Here is a 7,920-nt window from a genome sequence, read left to right as displayed (position 1 = left end):
TCTGTAATAATGTCATAGAATACACACCAATAACACACAATTAGTCTGTAATAATGTCGTAGAATACACACCAATAACACACAGATAGTCTATAATAATGTTGTAGAATACACACCAATAACACACATACCATTAACAGAGCCATTAACAGAGCCATTAATAGAGCTAACTTACTAAGGCATTCCCAGCTTTTATTATTTTCACTTTTTTAAATCAACCCCCACTCCGCCCTTCTAAACGTCATTTCAAGCAACATAGTGCAACAAATCGGTGAAAAACTCCCATCTGAGTTATATTCCCGTGTTCCCTATTACGTCATTTAAGTGTTTTACGTCATGCATTCTGCGCAGATAGCGCGTGGACGGCCGTACCTAACAGAGTCTTATCAAGTCGGTTTCGTCTTAAGCATATACTAAATTAGCAACTACACCCTTAAACCTACTTCGGTGATAAAATTTGCTTTACGTGACAATTATTAAAATTCTAAAAAACGTTTTACTGACCCAAGATCTTTCTCGAAGGACCTTGCTTTTAGTGGATTGTTTGCTAGTTTGTAGTTAAACCCAAAGCCATACAATGGGCTATCCGTGCTCTGCCCTCCACGGGTATCGATACCCGGTTTCTAGCGTTGTAAGTACGTAGACAAACCGCTGTGCCACTGAGGGGGGGGGGGTGCTGAAATCAATGTAACTATTTATTTTTGTTACAAAATGTTGTTTGTTGAATTTAGCGCAAAGTTTCCCAGTGTTTATCTGTGCTAGACGTCTCAAATTTTGAAACGATAGGGAAGGCAGGTAGTTAACACCGCCCACCGCCAATTCTTGGGCTACTCTTGACCAACGGATAGTGGGATTGATATTATAATGCCCCCACAGCACGCATGATCGGCGGCGAGATTCGGTGAATAAAGTAAAATTTGATTTAGGTAATATTATGTTTACACGCAAAAAGTTTGTTAGTCCAGTTTAAAACGAAAATACCAAGAGTTCAGCAAGTGTGTGTATAATTGGGAAACGTTTAGAAAAAAAAATATTTTTTAAAACTGCAAAAAGGATTAAAATTAGTAAAAATCTTTAAAAAACACACACACACATAATGTTTACGATATACTGTACTAACCAATCAGAGTGTCGGTTATATAACAAACTAACCAATCAGAGTGTCGGTTGTATAACAAACATCATATTGATGAAAAATGAGACTGTATTATAAGACCATGTACCTTGAATATAACTAAAGTAGCAACATTAGAGTTAATGGACGCTACATATTAATGTAACTAATGTAAGGTCATAGGTTAAGGTGTAAGTGGACGCTACATATTAATGTAACTAATGTAAGGTCATAGGTTAAGGTGTAAGTGGACGCTACATATTAATGTAACTAATGTAAAGTCATTGTTTAAGGTGAGCTTAGAATTAGTGGACGCTACATATTAATGTAACTAATGTAAGGTCATAGATTAAGGTGTTAGTGGACGCTACATATTAATGTAACTAATGTAAAGTCATAGGTTAAGGTGTTAGTGGACGCTACATATTAATGTAACTAATGTAAGGTCATAGGTTAAGGTGTTAGTGGACGCTACATATTAATGTAACTAATATAAGGTCATAGGTTAATGTGTTAGTGGACGCTACATATTAATGTAACTAATATAAGGTCATAGGTTAAGGTGTTAGTGGACGCTACATATTAATATAACTAATATAAGGTCATAGGTTAATGTGTTAGTGGACGCTACATGTTAATGTAACTAATGTAAGGTCATAGGTTAATGTGAGCTAACAGTTAGTGGACGCTGCAGGTTAATGTAACTAATGTAAAGTCATTGTTTAAGGTGAGCTTAGAATTAGTGGACGCTACATATTAATGTAACTAATGTAAGGTCATTGTTTAAAGTGAGCTTAGAATTAGTGGATGCTACATATTAATGTAATTAATGTAAGGTCATAGGTTAAGGTGTTAGTGGACGCTACATATTAATGTAACTAATGTAAGGTCATAGGTTAATGTGAGCTTGGAGTTAGTGGACGCTACATATTAATGTAATTAATGTAAGGTCATAGGTTAAGGTGTTAGTGGACGCTACATATTAATGTAACTAACGTAACGTCATTGTTTAAAGTGAGCTTAGAGTTATCGTAGTTACAGATATACAGTGTGGTGACAACTACTACATACTTCATGATGAATAATGCTTAAAGTAACCCTTGTTCTAAGTTTAATAGTGTAATCTGCTGTTATAATAATCTAACTTCTATACACGTTGTATCCTAACTTTAGCAGTGTGGCCTACTGTTATAATAATCTAAGTCTTATAACCTTTTTGTTCTACATTTAGCAGCATGGCCTGCTATTATAATGATCTACGTTTTATATCATTTCTGCTCTAAGTTTAGCAATAAGGCATGTTGTTATAATGATTTAGTTTTGTATTCTTTATGTTCTAAGTTTATCAGTGTGGTATATTGTTAATGATCTAAGTTTTATAATATTCTATCTATTCTAAGTTTGGCAGTGTGGTTGGCTGTTACGATGATCTAAGAAGGTTATAGTCGTATTAACATTATGTATCGTTTGAACTATTAACACATGGGTTGTGTTATACGTCGTCTAAAGTTTAATGTAGCGTTTTTTAGAAACAGTAATTATTTCTAAAATTCACACGTGAACATTAAATGTTTCATGTAACATTTCAAGTGTTTTTCCCCATGTAAACACTGACCCTAAGCCTAACTCTAGTAGAAAGAAATATTTCACGTAACATTTCAAGTGTTTTTACCCATGTAAACACCGATCCAAAACCTAACTCTAGTAGAAAGAAATATTTCATGTAACATATCAAGTGTTTTCCCCATGTAAACACTGACCCTAAACCTAACTCTAGTGGAAAGAAATATTTCATGTAACATTTCAAGTGTTTTCCCCATGTAAACACTGACCCTAAGCCTAACTCTAGTGGAAAGAAATATGTACTATTCTTTATCATAGAAATAGATGAGTTTCAGTTTACGCTCATTACACGGAAGGGTTCGAGTTCGGGAGTAATGACAGTAAAGAGAGTTTTATTTCAAAACCTTTAGCATATACGTTCTTGACTCGTTTGCAGGATTAAACGAACTTACTGAGAAATTATTAAACCAATAAATGTACTTGTAGAAGAAGCCCAAAATTGGATGTTTTTTTGTTTTTTCTTACGGATCTTTTTTCATGGATTTCCGTCATTTGAAGCTTCCAAGTTGAACTTTGAAAGGTCAGGCTTACATTTGTCTCATCAGCGTGACCTTTTGACACTGTAGAAAAAAAAACTAATAGAAAAAATTCCATTTGGAAATTCAAAACATCAAATCAATATAAAAAGCAACACGAGGTTTTCAAGAGCTAAGATTCCACTGGATTTACATTATGAAGGAAAACCTCTAGTAGATGTGAACAAAATACTGCGCGTTTCGAAATTATGGGATTATCACGAGTTAAAAAATAAGGCCAATTTATGCGTTGAAAATACGGTAATATGATGCATTGAAAATACAATTTTAAGATATGCATTCATTCATTCGTTACATAAAGTGTCAGTAAACTTTGATTAAGTCTATCTACTGTAAAATGTACCATCGAGTGACATCCGGACGACTGGATACAGTAACATTGACTTTACTTTTTTGTTATCTCGGCCGAAAGATAATTGAAAGTGAAAAGTGAAAACTGCTCGTCCGAACTTGTTTACTTGTGCGCTTCGAACGAGATTTGTGACAAAAACAAATAATCCATTACTACAAAATCTTATTATCACAATTAGCAAAAACAATCAGACGAGGGAAAGTAATTAATTTTGCTCTGATTTAGAAATGAGCAATTAGCGACTCATAAAGTTCATATTAAAAATACGAATTAAGTTTTAATGGCTCGTTCAAGAAGTAATTTACTAATATGTATTAAGCTATATACAAACGTGAATATATTATTGTTTGTGTTATATCAGTAAAATACTGTGTAATAATGTTTGTGCACTGAAACGGTATCTAATGATAAAGCTAAAGTATGTTATTTTAACACGGTACATGTTATGTGTTAATTACACGTATCTGTTGAATATAATTGTAAAGTATGTTATTTTAACACGATACATGTTATGTGTTACAATTATATTCAACAGATACGTTATGTGTTAAAATAATATACTTTAGGTACATGTTATGTGTTACAATTATATTCAACAGATACGTGTAATGTGTTAAAATAACATACTTTAGGTACATGTTATGTGTTACAATTATATTCAACAGATACGTGTAATGTGTTAAAATAGTAGCGTGGTGTGTATTACAATAATATTATTTAGACACGTGTTATGTGTTGAATGTACGTTATTTAAGTACGTGTTATATTAATTGTTTTTAAGTGCGTGTTATGTATTATAATATCATGCTTTAGATACGCGTTATGTGTTATAATACTATTCGTCAGATGCGTGGTGTGTATTGCAATGGCATTATTTAGACACATGTTATGTATTGCAGTTGTATCCTTTACATACTTGTTAAACTAATATCTGTAACTATATCTTCCCACGGACCCAATGAACCTCCATACCCTGCGAAGTAGTTACATGGAAATACAACAGACAATACTATTATATCTATAATAACATTCTTTAGATCGTGGTGTGTGTTGCGATGGTATTATTCAGACACGTTGTGTGCTGTAACTATATTGTTTAGATACGTGTTATAATAATATTCTTTAGATCGTGGTGTGTGTTGCGATGGTATTATTTATACACGTTATGTGCTGTAACTATATTGTCTAGATACGTGTTATAATAATATTCTTTAGATCGTGGTGTGTGTTGCGATGGTATTATTCAGACACGTTGTGTGCTGTAACTATATTGTTTAGATACGTGTTATAATAATATTCTTTAGATCGTGGTGTGTGTTGCGATGATATTATTTAGACACGTTATGTGCTGTAACTATAATGTTTAGATACGTGTTATAATAATATTCTTTAGATCGTGGTGTGTGTTGCGATGATATTATTCAGACACGTTGTGTGCTGTAACTATATTGTTTAGGTACGTGTTATAATAATATGCTTTAGATATGTATTATAATAATAATATTGTTTTAGATTGTTGCGTGTTACAATAATATCCTTTACATGCATGTTATGTGTTAAAATAACTTTAAAACGTATTTTATACGTTAACACTAATGTTCTTTAGATTAGTATTACGTTACACAATAATATATTTTTAATGTTAATATAATGTTGTTAAATGTTAACGATATCTCTGAATGCTAATCATTGAAATATATCTAATATCCGATATCAAGTTATTTTATAACAACATTATATGTGCTGACATCATTCTGTGCTAAAAAAGAACAAGCTCAAGATTATCTTGAGAATGCGGATGGAAAACTAGGAAAAGACGCTCCTAATACACTAAAAGTCGGAGCTTTTTGTCTGTTTCTTTACTTTTTATAAATATGCAAAGTTTCAGCTATCAGATATTTACCGCACTACCTGACAAAGCTGAATATTACCCATGCACCATGACGTCACGCTTTAGTGCTCTATTGCCCAAGCATGGCTAGGTGTCGACTTTTAGGACTAAGATAGTGTCAACATTACTCTGGCATATGTTGATTTAACAGCTACTCTATTTGAAGTATCACCATTTCAAGTAGGCTTAAAACGATTTCCAGCTGTCTTTCTTAATGTCATTCCGAAACAGAGGATTTATACCTCTATATAAACTAAGAAAAAGAAAGACTTATTTTATTTCTAACTATCATTTCCGACAGGGATACAAAAAAAAAGATCGAAAAGCTAACTCCGAGATGATGACAATCATCATTAGAAAAAAAACCGGAAAAAATTACGGTGTTATTTACATGATTATATTGGTTAACAGACGGGAAACAAAAAGAGCTGAAAAATATATTTCTTGGATTGTCGATGTAGGTTTAAAATACCAGAAGTATGAAGTCCAAATTATAACACGGTTTATTATCCAAAAGAAGTCATGGATACTAGGTTCGACTGTTTACGTATTCACCAGTTTATTCATACACGTATTTTTTTACGTGGTATATTTAAGGTATACGAAACAAATACGTTACTCCTTGCTGTTAATACACCAGACAAATGATGCAAATATGTCCATGTTGACGGTTCCAAACGTTTACATATGACAGTACAGAGTGGAATACGTGTCAGAGCTGTTCAATAACTCTGATATCCATGTATAGCACACTTTACTGAGTGAATACTCAAGATATATATTTTATGCTAGAGAACTTTGGAATACGTGTGTATTGCATTTTACTGTACAGCAATACTATATAGATACAGCGGTATCATCTCTACTTGATATGCCCTTCATTCATCGTTACTATTAGCATGATAATAAAACATGATGTCGAACAAGTAATTTCCAACCCGCATTGCGGGCATAATCGGATCCATAAAGAAAACTGGTTGTCCTTCCATAATAAGTCTCGTGATTGGCGTGCATTTTTCTCGTTATGCTTATACAGACAATTTCCTGTCTCTAACACAACTGGTTGATAAGAACAGCTAACTCATTAACTCCCACGTACCGGCTGCTGTTGAAATTAAAGTGGTTTGTTTGTTTGTTTTCACGAAACTAAAGGAAAAGAAACCACTGATTATTCACCTAGCTAGTCCCACGATCAGATGAGACGAACAGTTTTGCCCTTTTGAATCTTCTCAAGGTCGAAGATCAAACTGGATCTACAGAAATGTAACCTTTAACCTTTATATCGGGTTGTGAATGTATGTGTTCGACCAGTACTGGTTTAGGATCAGTTGAAATGAATTATAAACATTTGGCAACCTGCCTATCTTTTGTCGAGGAAATATCATTTTTTTTTAAACGATAATTGGGTATTGCGCTCCATTTTGTTTTCTTTCCCTCATAGCAAAATGATTTATTTTATGTTGTCATACAGAAACATTATGTTCTTTTCCCCACCCTCACACACAAGCGTAACTAGCACTGATCTGTTGGCCGTCTTCAGGTAAGCCTGATAGTAATATGCTATTTATTAGGTTTATGCCTCTACGTCCAGGGGATTACCCCACTCTACTGACCTTCCACCTCTTTTTTTTATGTAGTAATTTCGCAAACCTCAAATGGATTCGTCCAGTCTGCTATGACATGACTCACTATGTAATAGAGCCCGCATTACATCGACATGAATTTGTTTGATTCGTTTATCATTAAGTGAAATATGTTTCCGTTTGTTATATTTTATAAGTAGATCTTTTTGGTTGAATTTATTTCGTTGTTTTAAAATAACATAAAAGTTTGCAAACGTATTTAAACCACAATACGAATTCTTAAAAAGTTTTCAAGAGAAAAACCAATAAAGAACTTTAGGGAAACGAGATTCTTTTAAAAAGGAGTTTCAACGGAATGGGATTCTTCTAAGAGGGAATTTAAAAAACGGGGTTATTTTAAGAAGGAGTTTCAACGGAACGGGGTTCTTTTAAGAAGGAGTTTTAAGGAAACTGGGTTCTTTTAAAAAGGAGTTTAAAAGAAACAGGATTCTTTTAAGTAGGAGTTTAAAAGAAACAGGATTCTTTTAAGTAGGAGTTTCAAGGAAATTGAATTATTCTAAAACGGAGTTTCAAAGAAACGGGATTCTTCTAGGAAGGGGTTTAAAGGAAAAGGGATCATTTTAAGAAGGAGTTTCAAGGAAATGGGATTCTTCTAGGAAGGGGTTTAAAGGAAAAGGGATTCTTTTAAGAAGGAGTTTCAAGGAAACGGGATTCTTCTAGGAAGGGGTTTAAAGGAAACGGGATTCTTTTAAGAAGGAGTTTAAAAGAAACAGGATTCTTTTAAGTAGGAGTTTAAAAGAAACAGGATTCTTTTAAGTAGGA

At 33.3% G+C, this 7,920-nt stretch overlaps 1 long non-coding RNA gene across 1 annotated transcript in view; it reads left to right on the top strand.

Annotated features, from left to right (window-relative positions):
• Window positions 1-3,230: 3,230 nt before the first annotated feature.
• LOC111083713 overlaps window positions 3,231-7,920 on the top strand; it is a 10,358-nt gene continuing 5,668 nt past the window's right edge. The window contains exon 1 of the long non-coding RNA XR_002609205.1: window positions 3,231-3,241. This is a non-coding gene — a long non-coding RNA (uncharacterized LOC111083713). The remainder of the gene's footprint in view (window positions 3,242-7,920) is intronic.

This window comes from Limulus polyphemus, unplaced genomic scaffold (genome assembly GCF_000517525.1).
Source record: "Limulus polyphemus unplaced genomic scaffold, Limulus_polyphemus-2.1.2 Scaffold10815, whole genome shotgun sequence".
Taxonomy (NCBI): domain Eukaryota; kingdom Metazoa; phylum Arthropoda; class Merostomata; order Xiphosura; family Limulidae; genus Limulus; species Limulus polyphemus.
This window is presented reverse-complemented; position numbering and strand designations above follow the sequence as displayed.